This window comes from Hoplias malabaricus, chromosome 14 (genome assembly GCF_029633855.1).
Source record: "Hoplias malabaricus isolate fHopMal1 chromosome 14, fHopMal1.hap1, whole genome shotgun sequence".
Classification (NCBI taxonomy): Eukaryota; Metazoa; Chordata; class Actinopteri; order Characiformes; family Erythrinidae; genus Hoplias; species Hoplias malabaricus.
In genome coordinates this window covers 12,240,859-12,258,505 of record NC_089813.1, presented here as the reverse complement: position 1 = coordinate 12,258,505, position 17,647 = coordinate 12,240,859, and the positions used below count along the sequence as shown (strand labels likewise).

Here is a 17,647-nt window from a genome sequence, read left to right as displayed (position 1 = left end):
CGTAAACCGAAGATCATGGGTTCAACCCCCGTCCGTGCCTTTCCTTTGACATGGATGGGGACCATAAGCCAACGCTGTTCTGAAAAACTCTGCGTTCCGATACAGACGTAGCAGTTTGTCAAAAGCGCGAGTGAAATCTCCTTGACCTTTGCTGCGTTTTGCAGCTTCGTTCTTCCGTCTGCTAGGCAGGAAGGTGCCGTTTGGTTGTCCCAAATTTTCCGCACAAAGAATGAGCACAGGCCAGGGCGCGGTGGCCAAGTGGCAAGGCGTCGGTCTTGTAAACCGAAGATCACGGGTTCAATTCCCGTTCGTGCCTTTTTTAAAGAACGCATGCCGAGAAACGGAAACAAAAGCCTACGTAGCAATAACAGTTGTTGTAAGAAGAAGACTTTGCCTCAGCCGTAACTCCAGCCAGTGCAGTTCACGCACATGTCTCTTGAGGTGTAAAAAATAAAAAAAAAGATAGAAATAAAACCAAACCCCTCAGCTCTAGACGGAGTGCTTTGCACGCATGCCGTGCAACCTTCACTCCCCTGCGTCTCGGCGTACTTTCCCTGGTTTTATCCTCTCTCACGCCCCGTACAGGGGATGTAGCTCAGTGGTAGAGCGCATGCTTCGCATGTATGAGGTCCTGGGTTCAATCCCCAGCATCTCCAAGCAGGCAGCTTTATGTATGGAGAACCCGGCAGTGCAAAGGTTGCCCGCTGTTATGGCAACCTCGAACAAAGCGTTCTCTGCCCCTACAGCATTATTTTCTTAGAGCGCCAGAACTCTCATTCCTCTTAGCATGCTTCATCATTTACCTGTGTAAGAATTTTGTGGTGTTTTTTTTTTTCCTTCAGCTTCTTAGAGACAGATTTGCCCTAAGGGTCCTGCCTAGTTAGATGTTACAACCGGACGCACGATGGCCAAGTCATAAGACGTCTTACTTGTCAAGCTAAGATCCTGACTTTGATCCCTGCCCATGAATTTTTTAAGGTGGCGGAAAGAGAAAGAAAAATAAAACACACCTAAAATGCCTCTAGCGTACTTGTCAGATTTCTTAGGAGAATTAAGAATTACTTGAGCTCCGACATTAGCTCACAGTTCATGCAGCCCAACCGTTTGCCAGTTGGGGATGTAGCTCAGTGGTAGAGCGCATGCTTTGCATGTATGAGGTCCAGGGTTCGATCCCCTGCATCTCCATGCTGTTTGGTCAGCCGTGCATCTGCTTTATGGTTAATTGTAACGCGCAACGCAGACATCGTCCGCTCGTATCCCTCAACGTTCTGAAGCATACATGTGCTGCTTCCTGTTAACAAGTCCAACCTAGCATGTGCTTGTTTACAGGGCACCTCCTTAGCATAGTCCTTTCTCCTATTCATCATCGTGGCAAGCACTGGAGATGTAGCTCCGCGATACAGCACATTCACTGCATGTGTGAGGTCTTGGGTTCAGTGTCCAGCGTAAAAAGAATGTCAGTTTCGTGTTTTAAAAAGCTATTTGAAATATGCAGCTTCGAGCCGGCTCATAACCGTTTACGCTAGGCATGGTGGCCAAGTGGCAAGGCGTCGGTCTCGTAAACCGAAGATCATGGGTTCAACCCCCGTCTGTGCCTTTCCTTTGACATGGATGGGGACCATAAGCCAACGCTGTTCTGAAAAACTCTGCGTTCCGATACAGACGTAGCAGTTTGGCAAAAGCGAGAGTGAAATCTCCTTGACCTTTGCTGCGTTTTGCAGCTTCGTTCTTCCGTCTGCTAGGCAGGAAGGTTCCGTTTGGTTGTCCCAAATTTTCCGCACAAAGAATGAGCACAGGCCAGGGCGCGGTGGCCAAGTGGCAAGGCGTCGGTCTTGTAAACCGAAGATCACGGGTTCAATTCCCGTTCGTGCCTTTTTTAAAGAACGCATGCCGAGAAACGGAAACAAAAGCCTACGTAGCAATAACAGTTGTTGTAAGAAGAAGACTTTGCCTCAGCCGTAACTCCAGCCAGTGCAGTTCACGCACATGTCTCTTGAGGTGTAAAAAATAAAAAAAAAGATAGAAATAAAACCAAACCCCTCAGCTCTAGACGGAGTGCTTTGCACGCATGCCGTGCAACCTTCACTCCCCTGCGTCTCGGCGTACTTTCCCTGGTTTTATCCTCTCTCACGCCCCGTACAGGGGATGTAGCTCAGTGGTAGAGCGCATGCTTCGCATGTATGAGGTCCTGGGTTCAATCCCCAGCATCTCCAAGCAGGCAGCTTTATGTATGGAGAACCCGGCAGTGCAAAGGTTGCCCGCTGTTATGGCAACCTCGAACAAAGCGTTCTCTGCCCCTACAGCATTATTTTCTTAGAGCGCCAGAACTCTCATTCCTCTTAGCATGCTTCATCATTTACCTGTGTAAGAATTTTGTGGTGTTTTTTTTTTTCCTTCAGCTTCTTAGAGACAGATTTGCCCTAAGGGTCCTGCCTAGTTAGATGTTACAACCGGACGCACGATGGCCAAGTCATAAGACGTCTTACTTGTCAAGCTAAGATCCTGACTTTGATCCCTGCCCATGAATTTTTTAAGGTGGCGGAAAGAGAAAGAAAAATAAAACACACCTAAAATGCCTCTAGCGTACTTGTCAGATTTCTTAGGAGAATTAAGAATTACTTGAGCTCCGACATTAGCTCACAGTTCATGCAGCCCAACCGTTTGCCAGTTGGGGATGTAGCTCAGTGGTAGAGCGCATGCTTTGCATGTATGAGGTCCAGGGTTCGATCCCCTGCATCTCCATGCTGTTTGGTCAGCCGTGCATCTGCTTTATGGTTAATTGTAACGCGCAACGCAGACATCGTCCGCTCGTATCCCTCAACGTTCTGAAGCATACATGTGCTGCTTCCTGTTAACAAGTCCAACCTAGCATGTGCTTGTTTACAGGGCACCTCCTTAGCATAGTCCTTTCTCCTATTCATCATCGTGGCAAGCACTGGAGATGTAGCTCCGCGATACAGCACATTCACTGCATGTGTGAGGTCTTGGGTTCAGTGTCCAGCGTAAAAAGAATGTCAGTTTCGTGTTTTAAAAAGCTATTTGAAATATGCAGCTTCGAGCCGGCTCATCACCGTTTACGCTAGGCATGGTGGCCAAGTGGCAAGGCGTCAGTCTTGTAAACCGAAGATCACGGGTTCAATTCCCGTTCGTGCCTTTTTTAAAGAACGCATGCCGAGAAACGGAAACAAAAGCCTACGTAGCAATAACAGTTGTTGTAAGAAGAAGACTTTGCCTCAGCCGTAACTCCAGCCAGTGCAGTTCACGCACATGTCTCTTGAGGTGTAAAAAATAAAAAAAAAGATAGAAATAAAACCAAACCCCTCAGCTCTAGACGGAGTGCTTTGCACGCATGCCGTGCAACCTTCACTCCCCTGCGTCTCGGCGTACTTTCCCTGGTTTTATCCTCTCTCACGCCCCGTACAGGGCATGTAGCTCAGTGGTAGAGCGCATGCTTCGCATGTATGAGGTCCTGGGTTCAATCCCCAGCATCTCCAAGCAGGCAGCTTTATGTATGGAGAACCCGGCAGTGCAAAGGTTGCCCGCTGTTATGGCAACCTCGAACAAAGCGTTCTCTGCCCCTACAGCATTATTTTCTTAGAGCGCCAGAACTCTCATTCCTCTTAGCATGCTTCATCATTTACCTGTGTAAGAATTTTGTGGTGTTTTTTTTTTTCCTTCAGCTTCTTAGAGACAGATTTGCCCTAAGGGTCCTGCCTAGTTAGATGTTACAACCGGACGCACGATGGCCAAGTCATAAGACGTCTTACTTGTCAAGCTAAGATCCTGACTTTGATCCCTGCCCATGAATTTTTTAAGGTGGCGGAAAGAGAAAGAAAAATAAAACACACCTAAAATGCCTCTAGCCTACTTGTCAGATTTCTTAGGAGAATTAAGAATTACTTGAGCTCCGACATTAGCTCACAGTTCATGCAGCCCAACCATTTGCCAGTTGGGGATGTAGCTCAGTGGTAGAGCGCATGCTTTGCATGTATGAGGTCCAGGGTTCGATCCCCTGCATCTCCATGCTGTTTGGTCAGCCGTGCATCTGCTTTATGGTTAATTGTAACGCGCAACGCAGACATCGTCCGCTCGTATCCCTCAACGTTCTGAAGCATACATGTGCTGCTTCCTGTTAACAAGTCCAACCTAGCATGTGCTTGTTTACAGGGCACCTCCTTAGCATAGTCCTTTCTCCTATTCATCATCGTGGCAAGCACTGGAGATGTAGCTCCGCGATACAGCACATTCACTGCATGTGTGAGGTCTTGGGTTCAGTGTCCAGCGTAAAAAGAATGTCAGTTTCGTGTTTTAAAAAGCTATTTGAAATATGCAGCTTCGAGCCGGCTCATCACCGTTTACGCTAGGCATGGTGGCCAAGTGGCAAGGCGTCGGTCTCGTAAACCGAAGATCATGGGTTCAACCCCCGTCCGTGCCTTTCCTTTGACATGGATGGGGACCATAAGCCAACGCTGTTCTGAAAAACTCTGCGTTCCGATACAGACGTAGCAGTTTGTCAAAAGCGCGAGTGAAATCTCCTTGACCTTTGCTGCGTTTTGCAGCTTCGTTCTTCCGTCTGCTAGGCAGGAAGGTGCCGTTTGGTTGTCCCAAATTTTCCGCACAAAGAATGAGCACAGGCCAGGGCGCGGTGGCCAAGTGGCAAGGCGTCGGTCTTGTAAACCGAAGATCACGGGTTCAATTCCCGTTCGTGCCTTTTTTAAAGAACGCATGCCGAGAAACGGAAACAAAAGCCTACGTAGCAATAACAGTTGTTGTAAGAAGAAGACTTTGCCTCAGCCGTAACTCCAGCCAGTGCAGTTCACGCACATGTCTCTTGAGGTGTAAAAAATAAAAAAAAAGATAGAAATAAAACCAAACCCCTCAGCTCTAGACGGAGTGCTTTGCACGCATGCCGTGCAACCTTCACTCCCCTGCGTCTCGGCGTACTTTCCCTGGTTTTATCCTCTCTCACGCCCCGTACAGGGGATGTAGCTCAGTGGTAGAGCGCATGCTTCGCATGTATGAGGTCCTGGGTTCAATCCCCAGCATCTCCAAGCAGGCAGCTTTATGTATGGAGAACCCGGCAGTGCAAAGGTTGCCCGCTGTTATGGCAACCTCGAACAAAGCGTTCTCTGCCCCTACAGCATTATTTTCTTAGAGCGCCAGAACTCTCATTCCTCTTAGCATGCTTCATCATTTACCTGTGTAAGAATTTTGTGGTGTTTTTTTTTTTCCTTCAGCTTCTTAGAGACAGATTTGCCCTAAGGGTCCTGCCTAGTTAGATGTTACAACCGGACGCACGATGGCCAAGTCATAAGACGTCTTACTTGTCAAGCTAAGATCCTGACTTTGATCCCTGCCCATGAATTTTTTAAGGTGGCGGAAAGAGAAAGAAAAATAAAACACACCTAAAATGCCTCTAGCGTACTTGTCAGATTTCTTAGGAGAATTAAGAATTACTTGAGCTCCGACATTAGCTCACAGTTCATGCAGCCCAACCGTTTGCCAGTTGGGGATGTAGCTCAGTGGTAGAGCGCATGCTTTGCATGTATGAGGTCCAGGGTTCGATCCCCTGCATCTCCATGCTGTTTGGTCAGCCGTGCATCTGCTTTATGGTTAATTGTAACGCGCAACGCAGACATCGTCCGCTCGTATCCCTCAACGTTCTGAAGCATGCATGTGCTGCTTCCTGTTAACAAGTCCAACCTAGCATGTGCTTGTTTACAGGGCACCTCCTTAGCATAGTCCTTTCTCCTATTCATCATCGTGGCAAGCACTGGAGATGTAGCTCCGCGATACAGCACATTCACTGCATGTTTGAGGTCTTGGGTTCAGTGTCCAGCGTAAAAAGAATGTCAGTTTCGTGTTTTAAAAAGCTATTTGAAATATGCAGCTTCGAGCCGGCTCATCACCGTTTACGCTAGGCATGGTGGCCAAGTGGCAAGGCGTCGGTCTCGTAAACCGAAGATCATGGGTTCAACCCCCGTCCGTGCCTTTCCTTTGACATGGATGGGGACCATAAGCCAACGCTGTTCTGAAAAACTCTGCGTTCCGATACAGACGTAGCATTTTGGCAAAAGCGCGAGTGAAATCTCCGTGACCTTTGCTGTGTTTTGCAGCTTCGTTCTTCCGTCTGCTAGGCAGGAAGGTGCCGTTTGGTTGTCCCAAATTTTCCGCACAAAGAATGAGCACAGGCCAGGGCGCGGTGGCCAAGTGGCAAGGCGTCGGTCTTGTAAACCGAAGATCACGGGTTCAATTCCCGTTCGTGCCTTTTTTAAAGAACGCATGCCGAGAAACGGAAACAAAAGCCTACGTAGCAATAACAGTTGTTGTAAGAAGAAGACTTTGCCTCAGCCGTAACTCCAGCCAGTGCAGTTCACGCACATGTCTCTTGAGGTGTAAAAAATAAAAAAAAAGATAGAAATAAAACCAAACCCCTCAGCTCTAGACGGAGTGCTCTGCACGCATCCCGTGCAACCTTCACTCCCCTGCGTCTCGGCGTACTTTCCCTGGTTTTATCCTCTCTCACGCCCCGTACAGGGGATGTAGCTCAGTGGTAGAGCGCATGCTTCGCATGTATGAGGTCCTGGGTTCAATCCCCAGCATCTCCAAGCAGGCAGCTTTATGTATGGAGAACCCGGCAGTGCAAAGGTTGCCCGCTGTTATGGCAACCTCGAACAAAGCGTTCTCTGCCCCTACAGCATTATTTTCTTAGAGCGCCAGAACTCTCATTCCTCTTAGCAGGCTTCATCATTTACCTGTGTAAGAATTTTGTGGTGTTTTTTTTTTTCCTTCAGCTTCTTAGAGACAGATTTGCCCTAAGGGTCCTGCCTAGTTAGATGTTACAACCGGACGCACGATGGCCAAGTCATAAGACGTCTTACTTGTCAAGCTAAGATCCTGACTTTGATCCCTGCCCATGAATTTTTTAAGGTGGCGGAAAGAGAAAGAAAAATAAAACACACCTAAAATGCCTCTAGCGTACTTGTCAGATTTCTTAGGAGAATTAAGAATTACTTGAGCTCCGACATTAGCTCACAGTTCATGCAGCCCAACCGTTTGCCAGTTGGGGATGTAGCTCAGTGGTAGAGCGCATGCTTTGCATGTATGAGGTCCAGGGTTCGATCCCCTGCATCTCCATGCTGTTTGGTCAGCCGTGCATCTGCTTTATGGTTAATTGTAACGCGCAACGCAGACATCGTCCGCTTGTATCCCTCAACGTTCTGAAGCATACATGTGCTGCTTCCTGTTAACAAGTCCAACCTAGCATGTGCTTGTTTACAGGGCACCTCCTTAGCATAGTCCTTTCTCCTATTCATCATCGTGGCAAGCACTGGAGATGTAGCTCCGCGATACAGCACATTCACTGCATGTTTGAGGTCTTGGGTTCAGTGTCCAGCGTAAAAAGAATGTCAGTTTCGTGTTTTAAAAAGCTATTTGAAATATGCAGCTTCGAGCCGGCTCATCACCGTTTACGCTAGGCATGGTGGCCAAGTGGCAAGGCGTCGGTCTCTTAAACCGAAGATCATGGGTTCAACCCCCGTCCGTGCCTTTCCTTTGACATGGATGGGGACCATAAGCCAACGCTGTTCTGAAAAACTCTGCGTTCCGATACAGACGTAGCAGTTTGGCAAAAGCGCGAGTGAAATCTCCGTGACCTTTGCTGCGTTTTGCAGCTTCGTTCTTCCGTCTGCTAGGCAGGAAGGTGCCGTTTGGTTGTCCCAAATTTTCCGCACAAAGAATGAGCACAGGCCAGGGCGCGGTGGCCAAGTGGCAAGGCGTCGGTCTTGTAAACCGAAGATCACGGGTTCAATTCCCGTTCGTGCCTTTTTTAAAGAACGCATGCCGAGAAACGGAAACAAAAGCCTACGTAGCAATAACAGTTGTTGTAAGAAGAAGACTTTGCCTCAGCCGTAACTCCAGCCAGTGCAGTTCACGCACATGTCTCTTGAGGTGTAAAAAATTAAAAAAAAGATAGAAATAAAACCAAACCCCTCAGCTCTAGACGGAGTGCTCTGCACGCATGCCGTGCAACCTTCACTCCCCTGCGTCTCGGCGTACTTTCCCTGGTTTTATCCTCTCTCACGCCCCGTACAGGGGATGTAGCTCAGTGGTAGAGCGCATGCTTCGCATGTATGAGGTCCTGGGTTCAATCCCCAGCATCTCCAAGCAGGCAGCTTTATGTATGGAGAACCCGGCAGTGCAAAGGTTGCCCGCTGTTATGGCAACCTCGAACAAAGCGTTCTCTGCCCCTACAGCATTATTTTCTTAGAGCGCCAGAACTCTCATTCCTCTTAGCAGGCTTCATCATTTACCTGTGTAAGAATTTTGTGGTGTTTTTTTTTTTCCTTCAGCTTCTTAGAGACAGATTTGCCCTAAGGGTCCTGCCTAGTTAGATGTTACAACCGGACGCACGATGGCCAAGTCATAAGACGTCTTACTTGTCAAGCTAAGATCCTGACTTTGATCCCTGCCCATGAATTTTTTAAGGTGGCGGAAAGAGAAAGAAAAATAAAACACACCTAAAATGCCTCTAGCGTACTTGTCAGATTTCTTAGGAGAATTAAGAATTACTTGAGCTCCGACATTAGCTCACAGTTCATGCAGCCCAACCGTTTGCCAGTTGGGGATGTAGCTCAGTGGTAGAGCGCATGCTTTGCATGTATGAGGTCCAGGGTTCGATCCCCTGCATCTCCATGCTGTTTGGTCAGCCGTGCATCTGCTTTATGGTTAATTGTAACGCGCAACGCAGACATCGTCCGCTCGTATCCCTCAACGTTCTGAAGCATACATGTGCTGCTTCCTGTTAACAAGTCCAACCTAGCATGTGCTTGTTTACAGGGCACCTCCTTAGCATAGTCCTTTCTCCTATTCATCATCGTGGCAAGCACTGGAGATGTAGCTCCGCGATACAGCACATTCACTGCATGTTTGAGGTCTTGGGTTCAGTGTCCAGCGTAAAAAGAATGTCAGTTTCGTGTTTTAAAAAGCTATTTGAAATATGCAGCTTCGAGCCGGCTCATCACCGTTTACGCTAGGCATGGTGGCCAAGTGGCAAGGCGTCGGTCTCGTAAACCGAAGATCATGGGTTCAACCCCCGTCCGTGCCTTTCCTTTGACATGGATGGGGACCATAAGCCAACGCTGTTCTGAAAAACTCTGCGTTCCGATACAGACGTAGCAGTTTGGCAAAAGCGCGAGTGAAATCTCCGTGACCTTTGCTGCGTTTTGCAGCTTCGTTCTTCCGTCTGCTAGGCAGGAAGGTGCCGTTTGGTTGTCCCAAATTTTCCGCACAAAGAATGAGCACAGGCCAGGGCGCGGTGGCCAAGTGGCAAGGCGTCGGTCTTGTAAACCGAAGATCACGGGTTCAATTCCCGTTCGTGCCTTTTTTAAAGAACGCATGCCGAGAAACGGAAACAAAAGCCTACGTAGCAATAACAGTTGTTGTAAGAAGAAGACTTTGCCTCAGCCGTAACTCCAGCCAGTGCAGTTCACGCACATGTCTCTTGAGGTGTAAAAAATAAAAAAAAAGATAGAAATAAAACCAAACCCCTCAGCTCTAGACGGAGTGCTCTGCACGCATGCCGTGCAACCTTCACTCCCCTGCGTCTCGGCGTACTTTCCCTGGTTTTATCCTCTCTCACGCCCCGTACAGGGGATGTAGCTCAGTGGTAGAGCGCATGCTTCGCATGTATGAGGTCCTGGGTTCAATCCCCAGCATCTCCAAGCAGGCAGCTTTATGTATGGAGAACCCGGCAGTGCAAAGGTTGCCCGCTGTTATGGCAACCTCGAACAAAGCGTTCTCTGCCCCTACAGCATTATTTTCTTAGAGCGCCAGAACTCTCATTCCTCTTAGCAGGCTTCATCATTTACCTGTGTAAGAATTTTGTGGTGTTTTTTTTTTTCCTTCAGCTTCTTAGAGACAGATTTGCCCTAAGGGTCCTGCCTAGTTAGATGTTACAACCGGACGCACGATGGCCAAGTCATAAGACGTCTTACTTGTCAAGCTAAGATCCTGACTTTGATCCCTGCCCATGAATTTTTTAAGGTGGCGGAAAGAGAAAGAAAAATAAAACACACCTAAAATGCCTCTAGCGTACTTGTCAGATTTCTTAGGAGAATTAAGAATTACTTGAGCTCCGACATTAGCTCACAGTTCATGCAGCCCAACCGTTTTCCAGTTGGGGATGTAGCTCAGTGGTAGAGCGCATGCTTTGCATGTATGAGGTCCAGGGTTCGATCCCCTGCATCTCCATGCTGTTTGGTCAGCCGTGCATCTGCTTTATGGTTAATTGTAACGCGCAACGCAGACATCGTCCGCTCGTATCCCTCAACGTTCTGAAGCATACATGTGCTGCTTCCTGTTAACAAGTCCAACCTAGCATGTGCTTGTTTACAGGGCACCTCCTTAGCATAGTCCTTTCTCCTATTCATCATCGTGGCAAGCACTGGAGATGTAGCTCCGCGATACAGCACATTCACTGCATGTTTGAGGTCTTGGGTTCAGTGTCCAGCGTAAAAAGAATGTCAGTTTCGTGTTTTAAAAAGCTATTTGAAATATGCAGCTTCGAGCCGGCTCATCACCGTTTACGCTAGGCATGGTGGCCAAGTGGCAAGGCGTCGGTCTCGTAAACCGAAGATCATGGGTTCAACCCCCGTCCGTGCCTTTCCTTTGACATGGATGGGGACCATAAGCCAACGCTGTTCTGAAAAACTCTGCGTTCCGATACAGACGTAGCAGTTTGGCAAAAGCGCGAGTGAAATCTCCGTGACCTTTGCTGCGTTTTGCAGCTTCGTTCTTCCGTCTGCTAGGCAGGAAGGTGCCGTTTGGTTGTCCCAAATTTTCCGCACAAAGAATGAGCACAGGCCAGGGCGCGGTGGCCAAGTGGCAAGGCGTCGGTCTTGTAAACCGAAGATCACGGGTTCAATTCCCGTTCGTGCCTTTTTTAAAGAACGCATGCCGAGAAACGGAAACAAAAGCCTACGTAGCAATAACAGTTGTTGTAAGAAGAAGACTTTGCCTCAGCCGTAACTCCAGCCAGTGCAGTTCACGCACATGTCTCTTGAGGTGTAAAAAATAAAAAAAAAGATAGAAATAAAACCAAACCCCTCAGCTCTAGACGGAGTGCTCTGCACGCATGCCGTGCAACCTTCACTCCCCTGCGTCTCGGCGTACTTTCCCTGGTTTTATCCTCTCTCACGCCCCGTACAGGGGATGTAGCTCAGTGGTAGAGCGCATGCTTCGCATGTATGAGGTCCTGGGTTCAATCCCCAGCATCTCCAAGCAGGCAGCTTTATGTATGGAGAACCCGGCAGTGCAAAGGTTGCCCGCTGTTATGGCAACCTCGAACAAAGCGTTCTCTGCCCCTACAGCATTATTTTCTTAGAGCGCCAGAACTCTCATTCCTCTTAGCAGGCTTCATCATTTACCTGTGTAAGAATTTTGTGGTGTTTTTTTTTTTCCTTCAGCTTCTTAGAGACAGATTTGCCCTAAGGGTCCTGCCTAGTTAGATGTTACAACCGGACGCACGATGGCCAAGTCATAAGACGTCTTACTTGTCAAGCTAAGATCCTGACTTTGATCCCTGCCCATGAATTTTTTAAGGTGGCGGAAAGAGAAAGAAAAATAAAACACACCTAAAATGCCTCTAGCGTACTTGTCAGATTTCTTAGGAGAATTAAGAATTACTTGAGCTCCGACATTAGCTCACAGTTCATGCAGCCCAACCGTTTTCCAGTTGGGGATGTAGCTCAGTGGTAGAGCGCATGCTTTGCATGTATGAGGTCCAGGGTTCGATCCCCTGCATCTCCATGCTGTTTGGTCAGCCGTGCATCTGCTTTATGGTTAATTGTAACGCGCAACGCAGACATCGTCCGCTCGTATCCCTCAACGTTCTGAAGCATACATGTGCTGCTTCCTGTTAACAAGTCCAACCTAGCATGTGCTTGTTTACAGGGCACCTCCTTAGCATAGTCCTTTCTCCTATTCATCATCGTGGCAAGCACTGGAGATGTAGCTCCGCGATACAGCACATTCACTGCATGTTTGAGGTCTTGGGTTCAGTGTCCAGCGTAAAAAGAATGTCAGTTTCGTGTTTTAAAAAGCTATTTGAAATATGCAGCTTCGAGCCGGCTCATCACCGTTTACGCTAGGCATGGTGGCCAAGTGGCAAGGCGTCGGTCTCGTAAACCGAAGATCATGGGTTCAACCCCCGTCCGTGCCTTTCCTTTGACATGGATGGGGACCATAAGCCAACGCTGTTCTGAAAAACTCTGCGTTCCGATACAGACGTAGCAGTTTGGCAAAAGCGCGAGTGAAATCTCCGTGACCTTTGCTGCGTTTTGCAGCTTCGTTCTTCCGTCTGCTAGGCAGGAAGGTGCCGTTTGGTTGTCCCAAATTTTCCGCACAAAGAATGAGCACAGGCCAGGGCGCGGTGGCCAAGTGGCAAGGCGTCGGTCTTGTAAACCGAAGATCACGGGTTCAATTCCCGTTCGTGCCTTTTTTAAAGAACGCATGCCGAGAAACGGAAACAAAAGCCTACGTAGCAATAACAGTTGTTGTAAGAAGAAGACTTTGCCTCAGCCGTAACTCCAGCCAGTGCAGTTCACGCACATGTCTCTTGAGGTGTAAAAAATTAAAAAAAAGATAGAAATAAAACCAAACCCCTCAGCTCTAGACGGAGTGCTCTGCACGCATGCCGTGCAACCTTCACTCCCCTGCGTCTCGGCGTACTTTCCCTGGTTTTATCCTCTCTCACGCCCCGTACAGGGGATGTAGCTCAGTGGTAGAGCGCATGCTTCGCATGTATGAGGTCCTGGGTTCAATCCCCAGCATCTCCAAGCAGGCAGCTTTATGTATGGAGAACCCGGCAGTGCAAAGGTTGCCCGCTGTTATGGCAACCTCGAACAAAGCGTTCTCTGCCCCTACAGCATTATTTTCTTAGAGCGCCAGAACTCTCATTCCTCTTAGCAGGCTTCATCATTTACCTGTGTAAGAATTTTGTGGTGTTTTTTTTTTTCCTTCAGCTTCTTAGAGACAGATTTGCCCTAAGGGTCCTGCCTAGTTAGATGTTACAACCGGACGCACGATGGCCAAGTCATAAGACGTCTTACTTGTCAAGCTAAGATCCTGACTTTGATCCCTGCCCATGAATTTTTTAAGGTGGCGGAAAGAGAAAGAAAAATAAAACACACCTAAAATGCCTCTAGCGTACTTGTCAGATTTCTTAGGAGAATTAAGAATTACTTGAGCTCCGACATTAGCTCACAGTTCATGCAGCCCAACCGTTTGCCAGTTGGGGATGTAGCTCAGTGGTAGAGCGCATGCTTTGCATGTATGAGGTCCAGGGTTCGATCCCCTGCATCTCCATGCTGTTTGGTCAGCCGTGCATCTGCTTTATGGTTAATTGTAACGCGCAACGCAGACATCGTCCGCTCGTATCCCTCAACGTTCTGAAGCATACATGTGCTGCTTCCTGTTAACAAGTCCAACCTAGCATGTGCTTGTTTACAGGGCACCTCCTTAGCATAGTCCTTTCTCCTATTCATCATCGTGGCAAGCACTGGAGATGTAGCTCCGCGATACAGCACATTCACTGCATGTTTGAGGTCTTGGGTTCAGTGTCCAGCGTAAAAAGAATGTCAGTTTCGTGTTTTAAAAAGCTATTTGAAATATGCAGCTTCGAGCCGGCTCATCACCGTTTACGCTAGGCATGGTGGCCAAGTGGCAAGGCGTCGGTCTCGTAAACCGAAGATCATGGGTTCAACCCCCGTCCGTGCCTTTCCTTTGACATGGATGGGGACCATAAGCCAACGCTGTTCTGAAAAACTCTGCGTTCCGATACAGACGTAGCAGTTTGGCAAAAGCGCGAGTGAAATCTCCGTGACCTTTGCTGCGTTTTGCAGCTTCGTTCTTCCGTCTGCTAGGCAGGAAGGTGCCGTTTGGTTGTCCCAAATTTTCCGCACAAAGAATGAGCACAGGCCAGGGCGCGGTGGCCAAGTGGCAAGGCGTCGGTCTTGTAAACCGAAGATCACGGGTTCAATTCCCGTTCGTGCCTTTTTTAAAGAACGCATGCCGAGAAACGGAAACAAAAGCCTACGTAGCAATAACAGTTGTTGTAAGAAGAAGACTTTGCCTCAGCCGTAACTCCAGCCAGTGCAGTTCACGCACATGTCTCTTGAGGTGTAAAAAATAAAAAAAAAGATAGAAATAAAACCAAACCCCTCAGCTCTAGACGGAGTGCTCTGCACGCATGCCGTGCAACCTTCACTCCCCTGCGTCTCGGCGTACTTTCCCTGGTTTTATCCTCTCTCACGCCCCGTACAGGGGATGTAGCTCAGTGGTAGAGCGCATGCTTCGCATGTATGAGGTCCTGGGTTCAATCCCCAGCATCTCCAAGCAGGCAGCTTTATGTATGGAGAACCCGGCAGTGCAAAGGTTGCCCGCTGTTATGGCAACCTCGAACAAAGCGTTCTCTGCCCCTACAGCATTATTTTCTTAGAGCGCCAGAACTCTCATTCCTCTTAGCAGGCTTCATCATTTACCTGTGTAAGAATTTTGTGGTGTTTTTTTTTTTCCTTCAGCTTCTTAGAGACAGATTTGCCCTAAGGGTCCTGCCTAGTTAGATGTTACAACCGGACGCACGATGGCCAAGTCATAAGACGTCTTACTTGTCAAGCTAAGATCCTGACTTTGATCCCTGCCCATGAATTTTTTAAGGTGGCGGAAAGAGAAAGAAAAATAAAACACACCTAAAATGCCTCTAGCGTACTTGTCAGATTTCTTAGGAGAATTAAGAATTACTTGAGCTCCGACATTAGCTCACAGTTCATGCAGCCCAACCGTTTTCCAGTTGGGGATGTAGCTCAGTGGTAGAGCGCATGCTTTGCATGTATGAGGTCCAGGGTTCGATCCCCTGCATCTCCATGCTGTTTGGTCAGCCGTGCATCTGCTTTATGGTTAATTGTAACGCGCAACGCAGACATCGTCCGCTCGTATCCCTCAACGTTCTGAAGCATACATGTGCTGCTTCCTGTTAACAAGTCCAACCTAGCATGTGCTTGTTTACAGGGCACCTCCTTAGCATAGTCCTTTCTCCTATTCATCATCGTGGCAAGCACTGGAGATGTAGCTCCGCGATACAGCACATTCACTGCATGTGTGAGGTCTTGGGTTCAGTGTCCAGCGTAAAAAGAATGTCAGTTTCGTGTTTTAAAAAGCTATTTGAAATATGCAGCTTCGAGCCGGCTCATCACCGTTTACGCTAGGCATGGTGGCCAAGTGGCAAGGCGTCGGTCTCGTAAACCGAAGATCATGGGTTCAACCCCCGTCCGTGCCTTTCCTTTGACATGGATGGGGACCATAAGCCAACGCTGTTCTGAAAAACTCTGCGTTCCGATACAGACGTAGCAGTTTGGCAAAAGCGCGAGTGAAATCTCCGTGACCTTTGCTGCGTTTTGCAGCTTCGTTCTTCCGTCTGCTAGGCAGGAAGGTGCCGTTTGGTTGTCCCAAATTTTCCGCACAAAGAATGAGCACAGGCCAGGGCGCGGTGGCCAAGTGGCAAGGCGTCGGTCTTGTAAACCGAAGATCACGGGTTCAATTCCCGTTCGTGCCTTTTTTAAAGAACGCATGCCGAGAAACGGAAACAAAAGCCTACGTAGCAATAACAGTTGTTGTAAGAAGAAGACTTTGCCTCAGCCGTAACTCCAGCCAGTGCAGTTCACGCACATGTCTCTTGAGGTGTAAAAAATAAAAAAAAAGATAGAAATAAAACCAAACCCCTCAGCTCTAGACGGAGTGCTTTGCACGCATGCCGTGCAACCTTCACTCCCCTGCGTCTCGGCGTACTTTCCCTGGTTTTATCCTCTCTCACGCCCCGTACAGGGGATGTAGCTCAGTGGTAGAGCGCATGCTTCGCATGTATGAGGTCCTGGGTTCAATCCCCAGCATCTCCAAGCAGGCAGCTTTATGTATGGAGAACCCGGCAGTGCAAAGGTTGCCCGCTGTTATGGCAACCTCGAACAAAGCGTTCTCTGCCCCTACAGCATTATTTTCTTAGAGCGCCAGAACTCTCATTCCTCTTAGCAGGCTTCATCATTTACCTGTGTAAGAATTTTGTGGTGTTTTTTTTTTTCCTTCAGCTTCTTAGAGACAGATTTGCCCTAAGGGTCCTGCCTAGTTAGATGTTACAACCGGACGCACGATGGCCAAGTCATAAGACGTCTTACTTGTCAAGCTAAGATCCTGACTTTGATCCCTGCCCATGAATTTTTTAAGGTGGCGGAAAGAGAAAGAAAAATAAAACACACCTAAAATGCCTCTAGCGTACTTGTCAGATTTCTTAGGAGAATTAAGAATTACTTGAGCTCCGACATTAGCTCACAGTTCATGCAGCCCAACCGTTTGCCAGTTGCGGATGTAGCTCAGTGGTAGAGCGCATGCTTTGCATGTATGAGGTCCAGGGTTCGATCCCCTGCATCTCTATGCTGTTTGGTCAGCCGTGCATCTGCTTTATGGTTAATTGTAACGCGCAACGCAGACATCGTCCGCTCGTATCCCTCAACGTTCTGAAGCATACATGTGCTGCTTCCTGTTAACAAGTCCAACCTAGCATGTGCTTGTTTACAGGGCACCTCCTTAGCATAGTCCTTTCTCCTATTCATCATCGTGGCAAGCACTGGAGATGTAGCTCCGCGATACAGCACATTCACTGCATGTTTGAGGTCTTGGGTTCAGTGTCCAGCGTAAAAAGAATGTCAGTTTCGTGTTTTAAAAAGCTATTTGAAATATGCAGCTTCGAGCCGGCTCATCACCGTTTACGCTAGGCATGGTGGCCAAGTGGCAAGGCGTCGGTCTCGTAAACCGAAGATCATGGGTTCAACCCCCGTCCGTGCCTTTCCTTTGACATGGATGGGGACCATAAGCCAACGCTGTTCTGAAAAACTCTGCGTTCCGATACAGACGTAGCAGTTTGGCAAAAGTGCGAGTGAAATCTCCGTGACCTTTGCTGCGTTTTGCAGCTTCGTTCTTCCGTCTGCTAGGCAGGAAGGTGCCGTTTGGTTGTCCCAAATTTTCCGCACAAAGAATGAGCACAGGCCAGGGCGCGGTGGCCAAGTGGCAAGGCGTCGGTCTTGTAAACCGAAGATCACGGGTTCAATTCCCGTTCGTGCCTTTTTTAAAGAACGCATGCCGAGAAACGGAAACAAAAGCCTACGTAGCAATAACAGTTGTTGTAAGAAGAAGACTTTGCCTCAGCCGTAACTCCAGCCAGTGCAGTTCACGCACATGTCTCTTGAGGTGTAAAAAATAAAAAAAAAGATAGAAATAAAACCAAACCCCTCAGCTCTAGACGGAGTGCTCTGCACGCATGCCGTGCAACCTTCACTCCCCTGCGTCTCGGCGTACTTTCCCTGGTTTTATCCTCTCTCACGCCCCGTACAGGGGATGTAGCTCAGTGGTAGAGCGCATGCTTCGCATGTATGAGGTCCTGGGTTCAATCCCCAGCATCTCCAAGCAGGCAGCTTTATGTATGGAGAACCCGGCAGTGCAAAGGTTGCCCGCTGTTATGGCAACCTCGAACAAAGCGTTCTCTGCCCCTACAGCATTATTTTCTTAGAGCGCCAGAACTCTCATTCCTCTTAGCAGGCTTCAT

At 48.4% G+C, this 17,647-nt stretch overlaps 1 protein-coding gene and 45 non-coding genes across 46 annotated transcripts in view; 45 read left to right on the top strand and 1 right to left on the bottom strand.

Moving 5' to 3' along the window:
- Window positions 1–40, top strand: part of trnat-cgu (transfer RNA threonine (anticodon CGU)) — a 72-nt gene extending 32 nt beyond the window's left edge. The window contains exon 1 of the tRNA in view: window positions 1–40. This exon is cut by the window's left edge and continues 32 nt beyond it. This is a non-coding gene — a tRNA (tRNA-Thr).
- The window catches only part of LOC136666265 (ninjurin-1-like), a 226,383-nt gene that overhangs the window by 161,561 nt on the left and 47,175 nt on the right, over window positions 1–17,647 (bottom strand). The window lies entirely within an intron of this gene.
- trnat-ugu (transfer RNA threonine (anticodon UGU)) lies at window positions 245–316 on the top strand. The gene has a single exon. It is a non-coding gene; the product is annotated as a tRNA-Thr (tRNA).
- trnaa-cgc (transfer RNA alanine (anticodon CGC)) lies at window positions 585–656 on the top strand. Its single transcript has one exon. It is a non-coding gene; the product is annotated as a tRNA-Ala (tRNA).
- On the top strand, window positions 1,114–1,185 carry trnaa-ugc (transfer RNA alanine (anticodon UGC)). The gene has a single exon. It is a non-coding gene; the product is annotated as a tRNA-Ala (tRNA).
- On the top strand, window positions 1,526–1,597 carry trnat-cgu (transfer RNA threonine (anticodon CGU)). Its single transcript has one exon. It is a non-coding gene; the product is annotated as a tRNA-Thr (tRNA).
- Window positions 1,802–1,873, top strand: trnat-ugu (transfer RNA threonine (anticodon UGU)). Its single transcript has one exon. It is a non-coding gene; the product is annotated as a tRNA-Thr (tRNA).
- trnaa-cgc (transfer RNA alanine (anticodon CGC)) lies at window positions 2,142–2,213 on the top strand. Its single transcript has one exon. It is a non-coding gene; the product is annotated as a tRNA-Ala (tRNA).
- trnaa-ugc (transfer RNA alanine (anticodon UGC)) lies at window positions 2,671–2,742 on the top strand. Its single transcript has one exon. It is a non-coding gene; the product is annotated as a tRNA-Ala (tRNA).
- trnat-ugu (transfer RNA threonine (anticodon UGU)) lies at window positions 3,083–3,154 on the top strand. Its single transcript has one exon. It is a non-coding gene; the product is annotated as a tRNA-Thr (tRNA).
- On the top strand, window positions 3,423–3,494 carry trnaa-cgc (transfer RNA alanine (anticodon CGC)). The gene has a single exon. It is a non-coding gene; the product is annotated as a tRNA-Ala (tRNA).
- Window positions 3,952–4,023, top strand: trnaa-ugc (transfer RNA alanine (anticodon UGC)). The gene has a single exon. It is a non-coding gene; the product is annotated as a tRNA-Ala (tRNA).
- On the top strand, window positions 4,364–4,435 carry trnat-cgu (transfer RNA threonine (anticodon CGU)). Its single transcript has one exon. It is a non-coding gene; the product is annotated as a tRNA-Thr (tRNA).
- trnat-ugu (transfer RNA threonine (anticodon UGU)) lies at window positions 4,640–4,711 on the top strand. Its single transcript has one exon. It is a non-coding gene; the product is annotated as a tRNA-Thr (tRNA).
- trnaa-cgc (transfer RNA alanine (anticodon CGC)) lies at window positions 4,980–5,051 on the top strand. The gene has a single exon. It is a non-coding gene; the product is annotated as a tRNA-Ala (tRNA).
- Window positions 5,509–5,580, top strand: trnaa-ugc (transfer RNA alanine (anticodon UGC)). Its single transcript has one exon. It is a non-coding gene; the product is annotated as a tRNA-Ala (tRNA).
- Window positions 5,921–5,992, top strand: trnat-cgu (transfer RNA threonine (anticodon CGU)). Its single transcript has one exon. It is a non-coding gene; the product is annotated as a tRNA-Thr (tRNA).
- On the top strand, window positions 6,197–6,268 carry trnat-ugu (transfer RNA threonine (anticodon UGU)). Its single transcript has one exon. It is a non-coding gene; the product is annotated as a tRNA-Thr (tRNA).
- On the top strand, window positions 6,537–6,608 carry trnaa-cgc (transfer RNA alanine (anticodon CGC)). Its single transcript has one exon. It is a non-coding gene; the product is annotated as a tRNA-Ala (tRNA).
- Window positions 7,066–7,137, top strand: trnaa-ugc (transfer RNA alanine (anticodon UGC)). The gene has a single exon. It is a non-coding gene; the product is annotated as a tRNA-Ala (tRNA).
- trnat-ugu (transfer RNA threonine (anticodon UGU)) lies at window positions 7,754–7,825 on the top strand. The gene has a single exon. It is a non-coding gene; the product is annotated as a tRNA-Thr (tRNA).
- trnaa-cgc (transfer RNA alanine (anticodon CGC)) lies at window positions 8,094–8,165 on the top strand. The gene has a single exon. It is a non-coding gene; the product is annotated as a tRNA-Ala (tRNA).
- On the top strand, window positions 8,623–8,694 carry trnaa-ugc (transfer RNA alanine (anticodon UGC)). Its single transcript has one exon. It is a non-coding gene; the product is annotated as a tRNA-Ala (tRNA).
- trnat-cgu (transfer RNA threonine (anticodon CGU)) lies at window positions 9,035–9,106 on the top strand. Its single transcript has one exon. It is a non-coding gene; the product is annotated as a tRNA-Thr (tRNA).
- trnat-ugu (transfer RNA threonine (anticodon UGU)) lies at window positions 9,311–9,382 on the top strand. The gene has a single exon. It is a non-coding gene; the product is annotated as a tRNA-Thr (tRNA).
- On the top strand, window positions 9,651–9,722 carry trnaa-cgc (transfer RNA alanine (anticodon CGC)). The gene has a single exon. It is a non-coding gene; the product is annotated as a tRNA-Ala (tRNA).
- On the top strand, window positions 10,180–10,251 carry trnaa-ugc (transfer RNA alanine (anticodon UGC)). Its single transcript has one exon. It is a non-coding gene; the product is annotated as a tRNA-Ala (tRNA).
- On the top strand, window positions 10,592–10,663 carry trnat-cgu (transfer RNA threonine (anticodon CGU)). Its single transcript has one exon. It is a non-coding gene; the product is annotated as a tRNA-Thr (tRNA).
- trnat-ugu (transfer RNA threonine (anticodon UGU)) lies at window positions 10,868–10,939 on the top strand. The gene has a single exon. It is a non-coding gene; the product is annotated as a tRNA-Thr (tRNA).
- Window positions 11,208–11,279, top strand: trnaa-cgc (transfer RNA alanine (anticodon CGC)). The gene has a single exon. It is a non-coding gene; the product is annotated as a tRNA-Ala (tRNA).
- On the top strand, window positions 11,737–11,808 carry trnaa-ugc (transfer RNA alanine (anticodon UGC)). The gene has a single exon. It is a non-coding gene; the product is annotated as a tRNA-Ala (tRNA).
- trnat-cgu (transfer RNA threonine (anticodon CGU)) lies at window positions 12,149–12,220 on the top strand. The gene has a single exon. It is a non-coding gene; the product is annotated as a tRNA-Thr (tRNA).
- On the top strand, window positions 12,425–12,496 carry trnat-ugu (transfer RNA threonine (anticodon UGU)). Its single transcript has one exon. It is a non-coding gene; the product is annotated as a tRNA-Thr (tRNA).
- On the top strand, window positions 12,765–12,836 carry trnaa-cgc (transfer RNA alanine (anticodon CGC)). The gene has a single exon. It is a non-coding gene; the product is annotated as a tRNA-Ala (tRNA).
- Window positions 13,294–13,365, top strand: trnaa-ugc (transfer RNA alanine (anticodon UGC)). Its single transcript has one exon. It is a non-coding gene; the product is annotated as a tRNA-Ala (tRNA).
- trnat-cgu (transfer RNA threonine (anticodon CGU)) lies at window positions 13,706–13,777 on the top strand. The gene has a single exon. It is a non-coding gene; the product is annotated as a tRNA-Thr (tRNA).
- Window positions 13,982–14,053, top strand: trnat-ugu (transfer RNA threonine (anticodon UGU)). Its single transcript has one exon. It is a non-coding gene; the product is annotated as a tRNA-Thr (tRNA).
- trnaa-cgc (transfer RNA alanine (anticodon CGC)) lies at window positions 14,322–14,393 on the top strand. Its single transcript has one exon. It is a non-coding gene; the product is annotated as a tRNA-Ala (tRNA).
- trnaa-ugc (transfer RNA alanine (anticodon UGC)) lies at window positions 14,851–14,922 on the top strand. The gene has a single exon. It is a non-coding gene; the product is annotated as a tRNA-Ala (tRNA).
- On the top strand, window positions 15,263–15,334 carry trnat-cgu (transfer RNA threonine (anticodon CGU)). The gene has a single exon. It is a non-coding gene; the product is annotated as a tRNA-Thr (tRNA).
- trnat-ugu (transfer RNA threonine (anticodon UGU)) lies at window positions 15,539–15,610 on the top strand. Its single transcript has one exon. It is a non-coding gene; the product is annotated as a tRNA-Thr (tRNA).
- trnaa-cgc (transfer RNA alanine (anticodon CGC)) lies at window positions 15,879–15,950 on the top strand. Its single transcript has one exon. It is a non-coding gene; the product is annotated as a tRNA-Ala (tRNA).
- Window positions 16,408–16,483, top strand: trnaa-ugc (transfer RNA alanine (anticodon UGC)). The gene has a single exon. It is a non-coding gene; the product is annotated as a tRNA-Ala (tRNA).
- Window positions 16,820–16,891, top strand: trnat-cgu (transfer RNA threonine (anticodon CGU)). The gene has a single exon. It is a non-coding gene; the product is annotated as a tRNA-Thr (tRNA).
- Window positions 17,096–17,167, top strand: trnat-ugu (transfer RNA threonine (anticodon UGU)). Its single transcript has one exon. It is a non-coding gene; the product is annotated as a tRNA-Thr (tRNA).
- On the top strand, window positions 17,436–17,507 carry trnaa-cgc (transfer RNA alanine (anticodon CGC)). The gene has a single exon. It is a non-coding gene; the product is annotated as a tRNA-Ala (tRNA).